This window comes from Bos grunniens, chromosome X (genome assembly GCF_055505025.1).
Source record: "Bos grunniens cultivar Pamir isolate PY7600 chromosome X, Bosgru_T2T1.0, whole genome shotgun sequence".
NCBI classification, from domain to species: domain Eukaryota; kingdom Metazoa; phylum Chordata; class Mammalia; order Artiodactyla; family Bovidae; genus Bos; species Bos grunniens.
This window is the reverse complement of record NC_141194.1, coordinates 48,690,695-48,709,823: the sequence shown is the minus strand read 5'-3', so window position 1 is coordinate 48,709,823 and position 19,129 is coordinate 48,690,695. Positions and strand designations below refer to the sequence as shown.

Below are 19,129 nucleotides of genomic sequence, written 5' to 3'. Positions count from 1 at the left end.
CTGAATTCACTTATTAGCACTACTAATCTTTTAATGAAATCTTTGTTATTTTCTCTTTGCAAGATCATTGTCTTAAGTGCATATAGTTTTACTTCTTCCTGTCCAATTTGGATATCTTTTATTTCTTTTATTGCCTAATTGATCGAGCTAGAACTTCAATACTGTGTTTAATGGAAGTGAAGAATTAGTAATTCTTATCTTGTTTTTGACTATGAGGTTACTTGCAGGTTTTTATATAATTTCTTTATCATGTTAAATAAGTTTCCTTCTATTCATCATTTGTCACATACTTTTATTATGATAGAGTGTTAAATTTTGTCAAATACTTTTTTCTGAAACAAGTGAGATGATTGTGTTTGTTTCACATAGACCTCCCCATTTTCTTAGCATATTACTGTCTAATTTTGTATTTTTAAAAATTAATTTATTTATTTTAATTGGAGGATCATTGTCATCTATTTACATTTAGCAGTATACATGTTTCAATGCTATTCTCTCAAATCATCCCACCCTCACCTTCTCCCACGTAGTCCAAAAGTCTCTTCTTTACATCTGTGTCTCTTTTGCTGTCTTGCATATAAGATCATTTTTACTTGTTTTGTATTTGAATCAATATTGTGTTCTGAAGAGAAACTCCACTTGGTCTTCATCTGCAGTTTCTTTGATATGCTGTTAAATTTGCTTTGCAAGTATTTGGTTTAGGATTCTTCTATTAATATTCGTAAGGTATATTAGTTTATAGTTTTTATTTTCTTCTGATGTGTTTATCTGACTTTGTTATCAGAGGAATACTGGCTTCATAGAATGAGTTAGGAAGTGTTCCTTCCTATTCAATTTTTTTGAAAGAATTTGAGAAGAATTGATGTTAATTTTCTTTAAAATTTTGGTAGACTTCACATGTGAAGCCCTGTGGTGCCCAGTTTTTTTTGTTGGTGGGTTTTTGACTAATGACTCAATTTCCTGTTATAGGCTTATTTACATTGACTATTTTTTCTTGAGTCAATTGTGGTAGTTTCTGTGTTTTAAGAAATTTATTCGATCATCTATGTTATTTAAAATATTTGTATACAATTTTTTCATTGTATTTTCATAAGCTTTTAAAAATATATATATAATATTTACAGTAATGCCCCCGTTATGTTCAGTTGCTCGGTTGTGTCTGACTCTTTATGACCCCATGGACTATAGTATGCTAGGCTTCCCTGTCCATCACCAACTATTGGAACTTACTCAAACTCATGTCCATCGAGTCAGTGATGCTATCCAACCACCTCAACCTCTGTCGTCCCCTTCTCCTCCTACCTCAAATCCCTCCCAGCATCAGAGTTTTTTCCAATGAGTCAACTCTTCGCATAAGGTGTCCAAAGTACTAGAGTTTCAGCTTCAGAATCATTCTTTCCAAGGAAATCCCAGGGCTGATCTCCTTCAGAATGGACTGGCTGGATCTCCTTGCAGTCCAAGGGACTCTCAAGAGTCTTCTCCAACACCACAGTTCAAAAGCATCAATTCTTCGGCACTCAGCTTTCTTCACAGTCCAACATGACCACTGGAAAAACCATAGCCTTGACTAGACGGACCTTTGTTGGCAAAGTAATGTCTCTGCTTTTCAATATGCTGTCTAGGTTGGTCATAACTTTCCTTCCAAGGAGAAAGCGTCTTTTAATTTCATGGCTGCAGTCACCATCTGCAGTGATTTTGGCGCCCAGAAAAATAAAGTCTGACACTGTTTCCCCATCTATTTCCCATGAAGTGATGGGACCGGATGCCATGATCTTTGTTTTCTGAATGTTGAGTTTTAAGCCAACTTTTTCACTCTCCTCTTTCACCTTCATCAAGAGGCTCTGTAGTTCTTCATTTTATGCCATAAGTGTGGCATCATCTGCATATCTGAGGTTATTGATATTTCTCTCGGCAATCTTGATTCCAACTTGTGCTTCATCCAGCCCAGCATTCCACATGAGGTACTCTGCATATAAGTTAAATAAGCACAGTGACAATATACAGCCTTGACGTACTCCTTTCCCTGCTTGGAGCTAGTCTTTTGTTCCATGTCCAGTTCTAACTGTTGCTTCTTGGACTGCATACAGATGTATCAAGAGGCAGGTCAGGTTGTTTGGTATTCCCATCTCTTTCAGAATTTTGCACAGTTTATTGTGATCCACACAGTCAAAGGCTTTGGCATAGTCAGTAAAGCAGAAACATATGTTTTTCTGGAACTCTCTTGCTTTTTTGATAATCCAGTAAATGTTGAAAGTTTGATCTCTGGTTCCTCTGCATTTTTAAATCCAGCTTGAGCATCTGAAAGTTCACGGTTCACATACTGTTGAAGCCTAGCTTGGAGAAATTTGAGCATTACTTTGCTAGCGTGTGAGATGAGTGCAACTGTGTGGTAGTTTGAGCATTCTTTGGAATTGCCTTTCTTTGGGAATGGAATGAAAACTCACCTTTTCCAGTCCTGTGGCCACTGCTGAGTTTTCCAAATTTATTGGCATATTGAGTGTAGCATTTTCACAGCATCATGTTTTAGGATTTGAAATAGCTGACTGGCATTCCATCACCTCCGCTAGCTCTGTTCGTAGTGATGCTTTCTAAGGCCCACTTGACTTCACATTCCAGGATGTCTGGCTCTAGGTGAGTGATCACACCATTATGGTTATCTGGGTCATGAAGATCTCTCTTGCATAGTTCTTCTGTGTATTTTTGCCATTTCTTCTTAATATCTTCTTCTTCTGTTAAGTCCATACCATTTTTGTCCTTTCTTGAGCCCATCTTTGCATGAAATGTTCCCTTTGTATCTCTAATTTTCTTGAAGAGATCTCTGCTGCTGAGTCACTTCGTCATGTCCGACTCTGTGTGACCCCATAGACGGCAGCCCACCAGGCTCCCCGTCCCTGTGATTCTCCAGGCAAGAATACTGGAGTGGGTTGCCATTTTCTTCTCCAATGCATGAAAGTGAAAAGTGAAAGTGAAGTTGCTCAGTTGTGTCTGACCCTCAGTGACCCCATGGACTGCAGTTTTCCAGGCTCCTCCATCCATGGGATTTTCCAGGCAAGAGTACTGGAGTGGGGTGCCATTGCCTTTTCTGGAAGAGATCTCTAGTCTTTATCTAATGTTTAGTAATTTGAGTCTTCTCTCTTTTTGGTTTCTGGTGTTGTTCAAGTCCTTTATTTCCTTAAGAAATGTCTTCATAGTTGTCTTATCCATTATTATAAATGGAATATTGAAGTCTCGAACTATTATTTTATACCTCTCTATTTTTCTTTTCAGTTCAATTAGTGTTTGCCTCATGATTTGGATTTCTGATATTTAGTGCACATATAATTTTTTTTTTATTTTCTGGTACATTGATCCAATTATCAATATATTATGTACTACTTAGACTTTTGAGACAGTTTTTGAGTTAATATTTTTGTCTAATATTAATATAGCCATCACAACTCCCCTGTGGTTACTATTTGCATGGACTATATTTTTCAATCTTTTCACTTTCAACTTATGTACCTTTTTATTCATTTACTTAATTTTATTTTTTACTTGGAGGATAATTGCTTTATAATGTTGGTTGTTTTTTGCCATACAACAATGTGAATTAGCCATAATTATATTATGGGTGTCTGTGTGTGTGTGTGTGTGTATCCCCTCCCTCTTGAGCCTCCCTCCTCATTCCCTTCCTGAGGTAGGAAACAGTGGGCCTCTGAGCCAGATTCCTGTTGGTTGTCAAATGGAATAAAACTGAGCCATTTTTTTTTTTAAACTGAGGCTTTTTGTCACCCAGATACTCCAAGGACAAAACTAATGGTAAAAACTGAGCTCTGCTAAAGCAAGGAGATAAGGTGTCCACTCCTGAGATCAAGGAAACTTCCTTGTCTCCACATGCACAAGGTTTTTTGAGGATCGAAAAGGGAGGGGGCCCCACCCCATAATAAGCATGAACATGCACCCATAGACCTCTACACAGTGAGATCCATCGTAGCAAAATATTGCACATGCATCTTGGGGAGGATCCATGGACCAGTCAAGTGTGAAGAAAGAAACAAGATAATTCACCAAAGGTAAACAAAGACCCAAGAGGACTGTCCTATATTAGTGATTTATGTAACCTCCATACCATGTTCCTCTTCACTCAGGACACCTGCACTCCTCTCCGGGTGTGTGTCTCTGCCTAGTTTCTGATGTACTGTGCTCATCCTCTTCCACAACCCCTGCACTCCTCTCTGGGTGTATATTTCTGCCTAGTTTCTGACCTACTGCTCTCCTCCTCATTAGAGAGAATGCCTATACCCTTTCTTTCTGGGTGTGTATCTCTGCCCTGCTTCTGAGCTAAAAAAAACTTTTTTGTGTGCTCTCCCCAAAGCTGTGCTATGTCTCTAATAATAAACTTTGTACCTGCTTTTACAGTTTTTACCTCTTTGAAACATTCTTGCTTTCAAACAAGGGCAAGAGCCAAGATCACTTTGCTTCTAGCCTCTAGCTCCTGGTGAACCGGTGGCTAAGACTCTTGCTTTGCATCCAGGCTACCCAGGTTTAATTCCTGGACAGGAAACTAAAATTTCTCTTCAGGACTGCTCACTGTTCTCCCCTTGAGAGCAATCTCACCAATCTAGGTCATCACAGAGCACCAGGCTAGGCTCCCTGTATTATATAGCAGATTTCCACTAGCTGTTTTACATATGGTAGTGTATATATGACAATGCTACTTTCTCCATTCATCTTACCCTCTCCTTCCCCCACTGTGTCCACAAGTTCATTCTCTAGATCTATGTCTCCGTTGTATCCCTGAAAATAGGTTCATCAGCACTATTTTTCTAGATTCCATATATATGCATTAATGTATGATATTTGTTTTGTTTTTCTTTCTGATTTACTTCACTCTGTGTAACAGGCTGTGGGATCATCCACCTCACTATAAATGACTTAAATTCATTCTTCTTATGGCTGAATAATATTCCATTGTACATACATATAACATCTTCTTTATCCATTCATAAGTCAATAGACATCTAGGTTGCTTCCATGTCATGGCTATTGTAAATAGTGCTTCAGTGAACATTGGGGTACATATGTCTCTTTGAATTGTGGTTTTCTCAGGGTATATGCTCAGTATTGGGATTGTTGTGTCATATGGTAATTTTATTCCTACTTTTTCAAGGAAACTCCATATTGTTCTCCATAGTGGCTGTATCAGTTTACATTTCCACCAGCAGTGCAGGAGGAACACTTGTATATGACATTTGCTTTTTTTCTTACTGCTTTCCAAATTGTCTCTTTGTCTTTCAGTAATTAGATTTTAATGGTTCAATGTTTGTCTCTTTGGTTTTATCTTATTTGGAGTTATTAGGTTGGTGCAAAAGTGATAGAAGTATTGGACCCTGAATTTTAAATCATTATAACTAGACTCAAGCACATTTTTATTAATAAAAATAAGAACCATTACAATCAACCCATTTTTGCCAATGAGAAATAAGTTTGTTCCTGTAGCAAAAAAAAATCCATGCTTTGGGATTTGATGAACTCTTGGAAAACATTTTCTGTGTCTTGCTGGTTGTGAAAGCATTTTCCCTGCAAAAAGTTTTTGAGATGATTGAAGAAGTGGTAGTTGGTTGGGGAGAGGTCAGGTGAATGTGGAATATGAGGAAACATTTCATAGCCCAAATCACTCAACTTTTGAAATATTATTTGTGTAACATGCAGTCAGGCATCGTTGTGGAGAATTTGACCCTTTCTGTTGACCAATGCTGGATGAAGACATTGTAGTTTTCAGTGCATTTTATTGATTTTCTGAGCATACTTCACAGGTTTAATGGATTACCAGGATTCAGAGAGCTGTAGTGGATCATACTGTCAACAGACCACCAAACAGTGACCATGGCCCTTTTTTTTTGGTGCAAGTTTGGCTTTGGGAAGTGCTTTGGAGCTTCTTCTCCATCCAACCACTGAGCTGGTTGTTGTATAAAATCCAGTTTTTGTCACAATCCAATTGAGAAATGTTTCATTATTTTTACATAGAATAAGAGAAGACAACACTTCAAAATGATGGTTTCTTTTGATTTTTGGTTAGTTCGTGAGACATCCATGTATCCAGCTTTTTCATCTTTCCAATTTGCTTCAAGTGCCAAACAACCACAAAATGGTTGACATTGAGTTCTTCAGAAACTTCTCATGTAGTTGTAAGAGGATTAGCTTCAATGATACTCCCAGTTCGTCATTGTCAACGTCCAATGGCCAGCCACTACACCATTCATCTTCAAGGCTCTCATCTCCTTTGCAAAACTTCTTGAACCACCACTGTACTGTATGTCTGTTAACAGTTTCTGGGCCAAATATTTTGTTGATGTTTGTGAATTTTCTCTGGTGATTTATGACCCATTTGAACTCTAGTAAGAAAATTGCTCGAATTTGTTTTTGTCTAACGTCATTTCCATAGTCTAAAATACATAGGGGTACTCTTTCTACCCCCTTCTGATGCCTATGTCAGAAGCTTTCTCTATCTCCTTTATACTTTAATAAAACTTTATTACACAAAAGCTCCAAACGATCAAGCCTTGTCTCTGGCCCCGGATTGAATTCTTCTCCTCCGGGGGCCAAGAATCCCAGTGTATTCGTGTGATTCAACAACAACCTTTCAGAACTAATGTAATGTTAAACATGTGTCAACTATTTTTGACCTACTGAAGCACATAAAACTTTCCCTAACCCCACTCCAGTACTCTTGCCTGGAAAATCCCATGGATGGAGGAGCCTGGAAGGCTGCAGTCCATGGGGTCGCTGAGGGTCAGACACGACTGAGCAACTTCACTTTCACTTTTCACTTTCATGCATTGGAGAAGGAAATGGCAACCCACTCCAGTGTTCTTGCCTAGAGAATCCCAGGGATGGGGAAGCCTGGTGGGCCGCCGTCTATGGGGTCGCACAAAGTCGGACATGACTGAAGCGACTTACTTAGCAGCAGCAGCAAGAGTCATAGAGATTGTTTGTTTCTGAGTCTATCACCTAACAGGCTTTACTAAAGCCTGTTAGGCTTTAGTACTAATGGAACTCATGGAACTATAGCTTGGTCTTTGAAGAATTTGATCTTTGAAATTAGCAATGTAATGAGAAGAACCAGATTGTTAATTGCACTTACTCTGAAATAAGCAAATAAGAATGTCTTCATACTTTGTAACTATTACATCTGCTAGAATTGAGAAAGTGAAAGTGTTTGTTAGTATCTCAGTCATGTTCGGCTCTTTGTAGTCCACCAGGCTCCTCTGTTCATGGAACTTTCCAAGCAAGAATACTGGAGTGGGTTGCCATTCCCTTCTCCAGGGGATCTTCCCAGCCCAGGGATTGAACCTGGGTATCCTGCATTGCAGGCAGATTCTTACCATTTAGCCATCCAAGGACTCTAGAATTGTGAATGTTATGTCAAATGTTTTATTATTTAGATCTTACTCTGAACTCTCTTACCTGTATCATTTGAATTTGGTCTCAAAAAAAAAAAAAAATAAAATAAAATACATATAAAATAAACAGCAAGTAACAATTCATTAGGAAAAAAATTAAGCAATAAATGGACATTAAAATGATGTATAACATAACCACATGTATTTAAAATGTATTCCAATATCAAATGGTAAATTTCAACAATGCGGAACTGAAATTACTTTGTCACCAACCTAATAATTTAGCTCCTTGGATTTATATAGTCATATATTTCATGAAATTTGGGGTATTTTCAGCCAACATTTCTTGAAATAATTTTTCTACTCTTTTCTCTTTCTCTTCTCCTTTTTGAGATTCCCATACTGAATGTTATATTTCCATTTTTCTTGTTGTCCCACATAGTCCACTGGCTGTGTTCACTTTTCTTCATCCTTTTTTTCTTTCTCCTCCTCAGACTTGATAAATTTAATTGACTTGTCTACTGATTCATTGATTCTTTCTTCTGCCTGCTCAAATCTGCTCTTGAACCTCTCTAGTAAAATTTTTATTTCAGTTATTGTACTTTTCAACTTGACAACTGCTGGGTTTTTTTTTTTTATCATTTGCATCACTTTGTTGCTAGTTCTACTTTTTCTATATGTCAATTTTCTGATCTGTTTAGTTCTTTCTCATGGCTCTTTGAGCTCTTTAAGAAATATATTTTAAAGTTTTTATCTAGTAAGTCCGATAGCTAGCCTTCCTTAGGGATGTTTCCTGTTCTTTTCCTTTGAATGAGCCATCTTTTCCTGTTTTTTTTTTTTTTTTGTACCCTTGTTATTTTGTGGAAGTTGGATATTTAATACTCATAATGTGGTAACTTTAGAAATCATATTCTCCTCCTTTCCATGATTTTCTATTTATTGTTTGATTGTTGAAGGCTACAATAGTTTGTTTTGAGACTTTTTCAAACACTCTTATAAGATTATTCCTTTTACTGTGTGCTCAATGAAGTAGCACTTCCTTTAAGACAGTTAATCTTTTGAGAGATTTTCAGATTTCCCAGGAGCTGGAACACATAACCAAGTTTTAAAAAATACCAAAAATGTAAAAGATAAAACAATCTTTTTTTTTTTTCAAATTTTTGCAGACTGACTCTGCTTGGATGGTCCTTCACTGTCTAGCTAAGCTTGCCCTGAGCCCAAGAATCTGCATGGGGTGAAAGATTAAGTCATTCTCAGTACTTTTCTGTGTTCCTCTTGCCTAGACATGTCCTTAGCTTTCTTAATTTTTTCTGAATTCTCCTATATAGGTTATATTCTCAGTCATATGTGATCACTGAAGTCTATATTTTATTGCCTTAGTTGTCAGTTAGTATTTTGACAGAATTTCCTTAAATAGCTGAAGCCAAAACAAGAAAAGAAAAAAAGATAAAGAAAAAGGGGGAAATACTCTCTCAGTCTTTGTAGATTGGATATTTGTTTTGGGGATACTCCTTCAACATTTACCCTGTCCATTTACAACTCTGCCTTAGGCTTTACTTCCTGCATGCCTAGAGCATTAAGGTTAACCAGAGATGAAAAATGGGGATTTCTCAGGCCTTTTCTGAACATGCATCCAGCTGTGGTCATGTGCATGGCTTCATGATTCCTCAGTATAACAGAGGAGCTTTTCAAAACCTTTATTTCACCGTATATTTCCTCCCCAAACCTCTTCCCTTCTAGATCCTTCGTAGTTTCATTGCTTCTTTGACTGTTAGCCGTAGTCTCAGTTTGCTTGGCCAATGGTTTTCCCTTTAAATGTTTTGAACACATGCTGCTAGGGAAGGTGCCTCAGTCTTGGGAACGCTCAGAGTGAGATGAAACAAGGCAAACCCTTTTACTGTTTTTTTCAGGTTTCCACCAGACAGGCCAAAACAAACACAGTTCTTTGAGAAAATGTCTTTATTACTTCCTTTGGCACTAGCAACTTGCACCATGAGTGCAGTCTACTAACTCCATAGACACCACAAATCTGAAGTTGTAGGACTTTGTTACCACAATGCAAACACTTTTATCTTCATTAAGCTTTTGAAAACTTAAGGTCGTAAGTTTTTGGCTAGATCCCAGAGTCCTGGAAAAGTTGATTCTAACAGTTTTTTTTTTTTTTTTTTTCCCCACTTTATTAATTGGTGTTGTATTGCTCTGGCATTTTTGGTAATATAACCTCCTGGAATTTGTTATGTTTTAAAACAGCTTTAATTATTGGGAAAATCTTCCTTGGGTCAAACTTAGGTAGGTTTTGTAGTTTTCTACTGTATATTCAAGTTATGCTATTTAGGTAGTATAAAGTACATCTCATTTCTTTCCCTTTGTCTGGCAGACCTCCTAATTTTTGAAGTCAGTAATTATGTACATACTAAAATTTCTGCTTTGCAGTCTTGGCAGAATACAGTTCCTTTCACTGTTGCTCCTAATGCTGTGGTTTCAAATGTATTTCTATCCTATTTCTGCTACTCTGTTTTTCCTTAGTGTGACATCTTAAAGAACAGAACACAATATTCTAGGTGTGGTTGACAAGCAGGGTGAAACTTCCACTAGTTTTATTGAAGTTACTCAAGATCACATTAACTTTTTGGTAGCAAAATTACACTATTGATTTACATTAAATTTAATCAAGTAAACCCCTAAGTATAATTCATACATGTTACTGTTAAATTCAGCCCCACTTCCATTGACTATGTGTCTATATGTCAAGTTGATTGGTCTAGTCTGAATTTCCTTGCATGAAACATAGGGATAGTCATATTCATTGTTTCATTGCTTGCCATATGAAATACTTGGAACACATATAAAGTATTTTTTTTCTGTCTTTCCTTTACCCTCACCTAATTTCTTTACTTTCTTAATCCCTACCTAATCTCTTAATTTAAAAATTTTGATGACTAGGTACAACCCCAAGATTCAGATTTTTTTTTTTGTCTGAGGTGTGTCATGATTTTTTTAATTACTTCATATTATTCTAATGTACAACCAAAGTTGAGACTCACTTGCCTTGCTGTGCTGTGCTCAGTCACTTCAGTCGTGTCTGACTCTTTGTGACACTATACACCATAGCCTGCCAGCCTCCTCTGTCCATGAGATTCTCCAGGCAAGAATCCTGGAGTGGGTTGCCATGCCTTCCTCCAGGGGAATCTTCTTGACCCAGGGATCCAACCCACATCTCCCGTGTCTCTTGTGTTACAACAGATTCTTTACAGCTGAGTCACTGGGGAAGCCCCAGTTGCCTTGAGGAAGAGAGAAACAGAAAACCAAACAAAAGAAATAGCTAACATTTACCATGTACTCCAATGTATTAATCTTCCAACTGTTTTTGAAAGTGGATACTACTTGTTGTTCTCATCCACATTTTATACTCAAGAAAGCCACAGCACAGAAAGGTTAAGAAAATTGCTTGTGTATGTCATACAGCAGGTAAGTCCAGAATCCAGATTCAAATTTAGGGAGTCTGATTCTGGAGCCCAAGAGCTTAATCACTCCTCTAGGGTATCTCCTTCTGGTCTCCAGTGTTGATTTCTGTCACTGCTTCTCTGGTGTGTGTGATTCTCAGTTAGCTTTGGGGCCTATTATTTATTGGACATTCATCAGATAGGGCTTGTATGCATGCATCTCAGTCATGTCTGACTATTTGCGACCCCATGTACTGTAGCCCACAAGGCTCCTCTGTCCATGGGATTTTTCAGGCAAGAATACTAGAGTGGATTGCCATTTCCTTCTGTAGGGGATCTTCTCATTCCAGGAATTGAACCCACATCTCCTGTGTTTCCTGCATTGGCAGGTGGATTATTTACCACTGAGCCACCTGGGGAGCCCCCATATAAGGTTTAATATAGTCTAAAATGCCTGTCATAAGTGCGTAAACAGCCAGACAGTTAAACTGGGAGAACAGTCTCACAAGCTCAATGAACAGCAGTAAAAGGGACTAGCAGGGGATTGGATAACAGAAAAACCATGCAAATACTATGATGTCCAAAAAAATGATGATAGGAAAAAAAGGTATAGTAAGATCTAGGAAAAGCAATCAGGATTCCTGAAATTGTAGGAAGCAAAGAGTCGCTGTACCAGAAAAAAATTATATACCTTTGTTCAGGATTTACAAAGGAGATTAAAAGCAGATTAATTTCTGTGAGTTGGGCAAACTATGCAAGTACAGACTAGAGGCTAGAAACTTAGAAAGTTTGAGTGAGCCCTAGCATTCTGACTCCTAAGAAGAAAAGAGTAAGGGAGATATGACTATGAATTGCAGAAAAAGGAAGTGTTCTATTGTACTTAATTTTTTATAGTAAAATACATATGACATAAAATTTCCCATTCTAACCATCTTAATCAGTAACATTAAGTACAATCACAATGTTGTGCAACTAGCACCACTATCTAGTTCCAGACATTTTTCATAACCCCAAAGAGAAACACCATAATCATTAAGCAGTCACTCTCCCTTCCTCTGTGTCCCCAGCCACTGGAAACCATAAATCTACTTTCTGTCTCTGAAGAATTGCTTACTTTGGATATTTCACATAAATGGAATCATTTATAATGTGGCCTTTTGTGTCTGGATTCTTTCAGCATAATGTTTTCAACATTTATCCATGTTGTAGCATGTATCAGTATTTCATTTTATAGCTGAATAACTTTCCATTCTATAGATATATCAGTACAACACTTTGTTTTTTCACTCATCCATTGGTGGAAAATTTGATTGTTTTAACTTTTGGGCCATTGTGAATAATACTGCTATGAATATTCATGTAAAATATTTGAATACTTGTTTTCAGTTATTTTGTGTGTATACCTGGAAGTGAAATTGCTGGATTATACAATTCTATTTTTAACTTTAAGAACCACCAAAATTTTTTCCCCCTTTTACATTTTCACCAGCAATGTAAAAGTGTGTCATTTTCTCTGCATCTTGCCAACATTTTTCAATTTTTAAAATGATAGCTATCCAACTGTGTATAAAATGTTATCTCACTGTGACTTAGATTTATATTTCTTGAATGATAAATGGCATTTATCATTTTTTGTGTGATTACTGGCCATTTGTATAACCTCTTTGGACAAGTATCTATTCAAGTCCTGTGTCCATTTTTTTGTTGGACTTTTTCTGGTTTAATTGTTGAGTTTCAAGTAATTTTAAATATATATTTTGGATAGTAGACCTATATATATATATAGTAGACCATATATATATATGGTTTGAAACTGCTTACTGCCATTCTGTTGTCTTTTCATTCTCTTGAAATATCCTTTGATGTACAAAAGCTTTTAAGTTTTATGAAATCCAATTTATCAATTTTTTCTTGTTACTTTTGATTTTTAGCCCCTTACAAAGCCAAGATCATAAAAGTTTACTCCTGTGTAAAGTTCTTAGAAGAAAACATAGACAGTACACTCTCTGACATAAATCACAGTAAGATTCTGCCATTTACTTTATTGTTTGGGGCTTGTTTTTGTTGGTCTTTTCTTTTTTTGTGTTTCCTGTATAGAGAAGTTCCTTCAGCACTTGTTGTAAAGCTGGCTTGATGGTGAATTTTCTTTTGCTTATCTGTAAAGCTTTTGATTTCTTGGATGGATATGAATGAGACTGTTGCTGAGTAGACTAATCTTGGCTGTAAGTTTCTTTTCCTTTCATCACTTTAAATATATCCTACCACTCCCTTCTGGGCTGTCATGTTTCTGTTGAAACATCAGCTGTTACTCTTATGGGAATCCCCATATTTGTTACTTATTGCTTTTCTCTTGATGTTTTTAATATTTGTTCTTTGTGTTTAATTTTTGTTAATTTGATTAATATGTGTCTTGGTATGTTTCTCTTTGGGTTTATCCAGTATGCAGTTATCTGAGCTTCCTGGACTTGGGTTGCTGTTTCCTTTAACATATTATGGAAGTTTTCAACTGTAATCACCTCAGATATTTTCTCATGTCCTTTCTTTTTCTCTTCTTCTGGGACCCTTATAATTCTAAGGTTGGTGCATATAATTTTATTCCAGAGAATCTCTAAGACTGTCCTCATTTTGTTTCATTCTTTATTTTACTCTACTTAGTTCCGTGCAAAAATAATTTCAGTTTTTCATTGTTGAAGTTTGCCATTTGATATTGGAATACATTTTTAAATAAATGTGGTTATGTGATACATCATTTTATGAACATTTCTTGCTTTATGGGTTTTTTTGTTGTTAATGAATATTGCTGTTTATTTTATATGGATTTTAGACTATTGAAATGATGTTAGACAAAAAATATATTCAAGCAATTTTCTTACTAGAGTTCAAAATGGGTTGTAAAGCAGTGAGACAATTCACAATATCAAAACGCATTTGCCCCAGAAACTGCTAATGAACATACAGTGCAGTGGTGGTTCAAGAAGTTTTACAAAGGAGGTAGTGTCCAGTCATTGGTAGTTGACAACGACCAGCTGAGAGCATCATCAAAGCTGATCCTCTTACAACTACACGAGAAGTTGCCAAAGATCTCAACACCAACCATTCTGTGGTCATTTGGCATTTGAAGCAAATTGGAAAGGTGAAAAAGCTCGATAAGTGAGTACCTCATGAACTGACTAAAAATTAAAAAAAAAAATCATTTTGAAGTGTCATATTCTGTTATTCTATGCAACAACAATGAACTCTTTCCCAATCAGATTGTGACATGTGATGAAATGTTGATTTTATGCAATAACCAGCAATTACCAGCTCAGTAGTTGGACAGAGAATAAGCTCAAAATAATTTCCCAAAGCCAGATTTGCACCAAAATAAAGGGTCATGGTCACTGTTTGGTTGTCTGCTACTGGTCTGATCCACTATAGCTTTCCAAATCCCAGTGAAACTATTACATCTGAGAAGTATGCTGAGAAAAATCAATGAGATGTACTGAAAATGCAACACTTGCAGTGAGCACTGGTCAACAGAATGGGCCCAAGTTTTCTCCACAACAATGCCTGACCACACGTCACACAACCAGTGGCCATGGAGCCAAATTATCTGGAGTGGAGTCTTAGCTGGACCATTTACCATCTATGTGACCTTGGGCTAATTATAACTTCTTTGTATCTCAATGTATTTCATGTAAATTAGAATAATAATATTACTGTCTACAAAGGATTGCTTTTTTTCATTTTTGCTTTCATCTTGTTCTTTTTATGTTGAGGTATAGTAGATTTACAATATTATATGAGTTTCAGGTGTGCAACATACTGATTCACAATTTTAAAAGATTATATTCCATTATGGTTAATGTAAAATATTGGCTATATTCCCTGTTTTGCACAATTGATCCTTGTAACTTATTTATTTCATACATAGTAGTTTGAACCTCTGAACTCCCTACCTCTATCTTGCCGCTCCTCCATTCTTTGTTCTCCATATCTGTGAGTCTATTTCTTTTTTTTTTTTTAATTTCTTTTTTTTTTAAATCTTGGCTGCACTCAATCTTTGTTGCAGAATGGGGGCTTCTCTTATTGCGATGCTTGGGCTTAATTGCCCCATGGCATGTGCGGTCAGAGTTCCCTGACCCAGAGATCAAATCCATGTCCCCTGCATTGGAAGGCAGATTCTTAACCACTGGATAAGCAAAAAATCCCCCTATTTTTGTTGTTGTTATACTCACAAGTTTATTTTTTATATTCCACACATAAGTGATATCATACTGTAATTGTCTCTCACTGTCTGACTTATTTAACATTATACCCTCAATGTTAATCCATGTTGTACAAATAGTAAAATTTCATTCTTTCAGAATTGCATTGCATTGTGTGTATATATATTATATATATATATATATATAATATATATATATCAGATCAGTCGCTCAGTCATGTCCGACTCTTTGTGACCCCATGAATCACAGCACGCCAGGCCTCCCTGTCCATCACCAACTCCCGGAGTTCACTCAGACTCATGTCCATCAAGTCAGTGATGCCATCCAGCCATCTCATCCTCTGTCGTCCCCTTCTCCTCTTGCCCCCAATCTCTCCCAGCATCAGAGTCTTTTCCAATGAGTCAACTCTTCGCATGAGGTGGCCAAAGTACTGGAGTTTCAGCTTTAGCATCATTCCTCCCAAAGAAATCCCAGGGCTGATGTCCTTTAGAATGGACTGGTTGGATCTCCTTGCAGTCCAAGGAACTCTCAAGAGTCTTCTCCAACACCATAGTTCAAAAGCATCAATTCTTCAGCACTCAGCTTTCTTCACAGTCCAACTCTCACATCCTATATATATATATACCAAATCTCCTTTTCCATTCATCTGTTGATGGACTCTTAGGTTGCTTCCATATCTTGGCAATTGTAAATAAGGCTGCTATGAACATTGGAATGCATGTATCTTTTTGAATTAGTGTTTTTTTTTTTTTTCAGATATATTCCCAGAAGTCCAATTGCTGAGTCATATAGTAGCACTAATTTGAGTTTTATTAGGAACTTCCATTTTGTTTTCTGTAGTGGCTGCACCGATTCACATTCCTACCAACAGCTCCCTTTTCTCCACATCCTCACCAACATTTCTCATTTGTATTTTGTTATTGTTGTTGATAACCATTCTGACAGTTTTGAGGTGATATCCCATTGTGGTTTTAATTTTCATTTCTCTTATAATTAATAATATTCAGCATCTTTTCATGTGCCTGTTGGTCATCTTTGACATCTTCTTTAGAAAGGACTTCTGCTCATTGTTTATTCAGCACTTTTTTTTTTTTTTTTTGAAGTTGAATTGTATGAACCACTTATATATTTTGGGTATTAACTTCTTATTGGACATGTCATTTGCAAAATTTTCTTCCATTCAGTAGGTTGTTTTTTTGTTTTGTTTTGTTTTGTCAATGTTTTTCTTTGCTGTGCAAAAGTTTTTATGTTAATTATGTCCCATTTATTTTTGCTTTTTATTTACTATTTATTTATAGTTGATTTGCAATATTGTGTTAGGTACACATCAGAATGATTCAGTAACTTTTTCCCTATTATATACCACTATATGTTATCATAAACTATTCAGTAAATTCTTATTGCTTATATATTGAATATATAGTAATTTGTGTTAATCTCTTACTCCTAATTTATTCCTCTCCCTCCTTCACCCCTTTGGTAACCAAAGTATTTTTTCTATCTAAGACCTTCTTGCTCTTTTGTATATAGATTCATTTATATTGTTTTTAGATTCCACATGTAAGTGAAATAGTATTTGTCTTTCTGTATGACATACTTCACTAAGTGTAATATTCTCTAGCTTCATTTATGTTTCTGCAAATGGCACTATTATATTATTTTATAATATTCCATTATATATATTCCACATCTTAAGCAGTCATCTTTTGATGAGCACCTGAGTTGTTTACATTTCCTGGCTCCTGTAAGTAGTGATGCTAGGAACATTAGGGTGCATATATCTTTTTGAATTAAGGCTTTGTCTTTTCCAGATATATGCCCAGTGGTTGGATTGCTGGATGATATGGTAGCTCTATTTTTAATTTTATGAGGAACTTCAGTAGTTCCTTCCACAGTGGCTGCATCAATTTATATTGCATTCCCACCAGTAGTTGGGAGGTTTCCATCCATTTTCTCCACACCCTTTCCAACATTTATCTGTAGATATTTTGATCATAGCCATTCTGACTGTTTTGAGCTGATATTATGGTTTTTGATTTGCATTTCTCTAAGAGGTAGTGAAATTGAACATCTTTCCATGGGCTTATAGCACATCTGTACATATTCTTTGGAAAAATGTCTATTTAGGTTCTATTCATTTTTTTTTAAATTGGGATGTATGTTATTTTGGTATTGAGTGATAAAAAGAGTTCTCTGTATATTTTGCATATTAACCACTTGTGTATTGCATCATTTGCAAATGCTTCTCATTTTCTCTGTTATCTTTTTATTTTGTTCATGGTTTCCTTAGCTGTACAAAAGTTTTTAAGTTTGATTATGCCCCATTTGTTATTTTTTGCTTTAATTCCTTTTGCCTTTGGAGACTGATCTAAGAGTAAAGTTAAAAAATAAAATAAAATAAAAAATAAAAAAAAGAAATTATTGCTATGAAGAATGTCAGAGAATGTTTTGTCTATATTCCCTTTTAGGAATTTTATGGTGTCATGTCCTACATTTTTTTTTCTTTTAAATTTTATTTTATTTTTAAACTTTACATAATTGTATTAGTTTTGCCAAATATCAAAATGAATCTGCCACAGGCATACATGTGTTCCCCATCCTGAACCCTCCTCCCTCCTCCCTCCCCACACCATCCCTCTGGGTCGTCCCAGTGCACCAGCCCCAAGCATCCAGTATCGCGCATCGAACCTGGACTGGCAACTCGTTTCTTACATGATATTCTACATGTTTCAATGTCACTCTCCCAAATCTTCCCACCCTCTCCCTCTCCCACAGAGTCCATAAGACTGTTCTATACATCAGTGTCTCTTTTGCTATCTCGTACACCAGGTTATTGTTACCATCTTTCTAAATTCCATATATATGCGTTAGTATACTGTATTTATGTTTTTCCTTCTGGCTTACTTCACTCTGTATAATAGGCTCCAGTTTCATCCACCTCATTAGAACTGATTCAAATGTATTCTTTTTAATGGCTGAGTAATACTCCATTGTGTATATGTACCATAGCTTTCTTATCCATTCATCTGCTGATGGACATCTAGGTTGCTTCCATGTCCTGGCTATTATAAACAGTGCTGCGATGAACATTGGGGTACACGTGTCTCTTTCCCTTCTGGTTTCATGTTTTTAAACCATTTTGATTTTATTTTGTATAATGGCATGAGAATGTGTTACCTTTTTGTTGATGTATAAGTACAGTTTTCACATACCACTTTTTGAACAGACTGGCTTTTCTCTATGTATATTATAGCCTCTTTTATTATAGATTAATTGATCATCTGTGAGTGAATTTATTACTGGTCTCTCTGTTCTGTTCCAATTATCTACATGAATGTTTTTGTGCCAGTTTCACGTTACTTTTCTGTAGCTTTCTGTTATAGTCTGAAGTCTGGAAAGATTATGCCCCCAGCTTTGGCCCTTTTCCTCAGGATTGCTTTAGCAATTCTGCGTCTTTGTAGTTCCATATAAATTTTAGAACTATTCATTTTAGCTCTGTGAAAAAGGTCATTGGAATTCTGATAGAGGATAGCATTAAAACTGTAGATTTATTTGAGTAGTATGTCCATTTTAACAATATTAATTTTTCAGATCCAGGAACAATGCATAGCTTTTTATTTCATTGAATCATCTTCAGTTTCCTTTATCAGTGTTTTATAGTTTTCAGCAGATGGGTCTTTCATCTCTTTGATTAAGTTTATTTCTAGATATTTTATTATTTTTGATGCCATTTTAAATGGAAATTTTTTCTTCATTTTCTCTTTCTGATGAAATCCAAGAGACTTCTGTATATTAACCTTGTATCCTGTTACCCTGCTGAATTCACATATTAGATCTCACAGTTTTTGTGTGACAGCTTTAGGGGTATTTATATAGAGTATTATGTCACCCACAAATAGTGGCAATTTTGCTTCTTCTTTTCCAGTTTATATAACTTTTGTTTCCTTTTCTCATCAGGTTCCAATACTATGTTGAATATAAGTGGCAAGAATAGGCATCCCTGTTATGTTCCTGAATTTAATGGGAAGGCTGATTGTTTAATACTGAGTATGATATTAGCTGCAGCATTGTCGTATATGGCCATTACTGCATTCAG

At 36.1% G+C, this 19,129-nt stretch overlaps 1 long non-coding RNA gene across 1 annotated transcript in view; it reads left to right on the top strand.

Moving 5' to 3' along the window:
- The window catches only part of LOC147340287 (uncharacterized), a 59,305-nt gene that overhangs the window by 16,061 nt on the left and 24,115 nt on the right, over positions 1–19,129 (top strand). Inside the window, exon 1 of the long non-coding RNA XR_015159942.1 lies at positions 1–19,129. This exon is cut by the window's left edge and continues 16,061 nt beyond it. This is a non-coding gene — a long non-coding RNA (uncharacterized LOC147340287).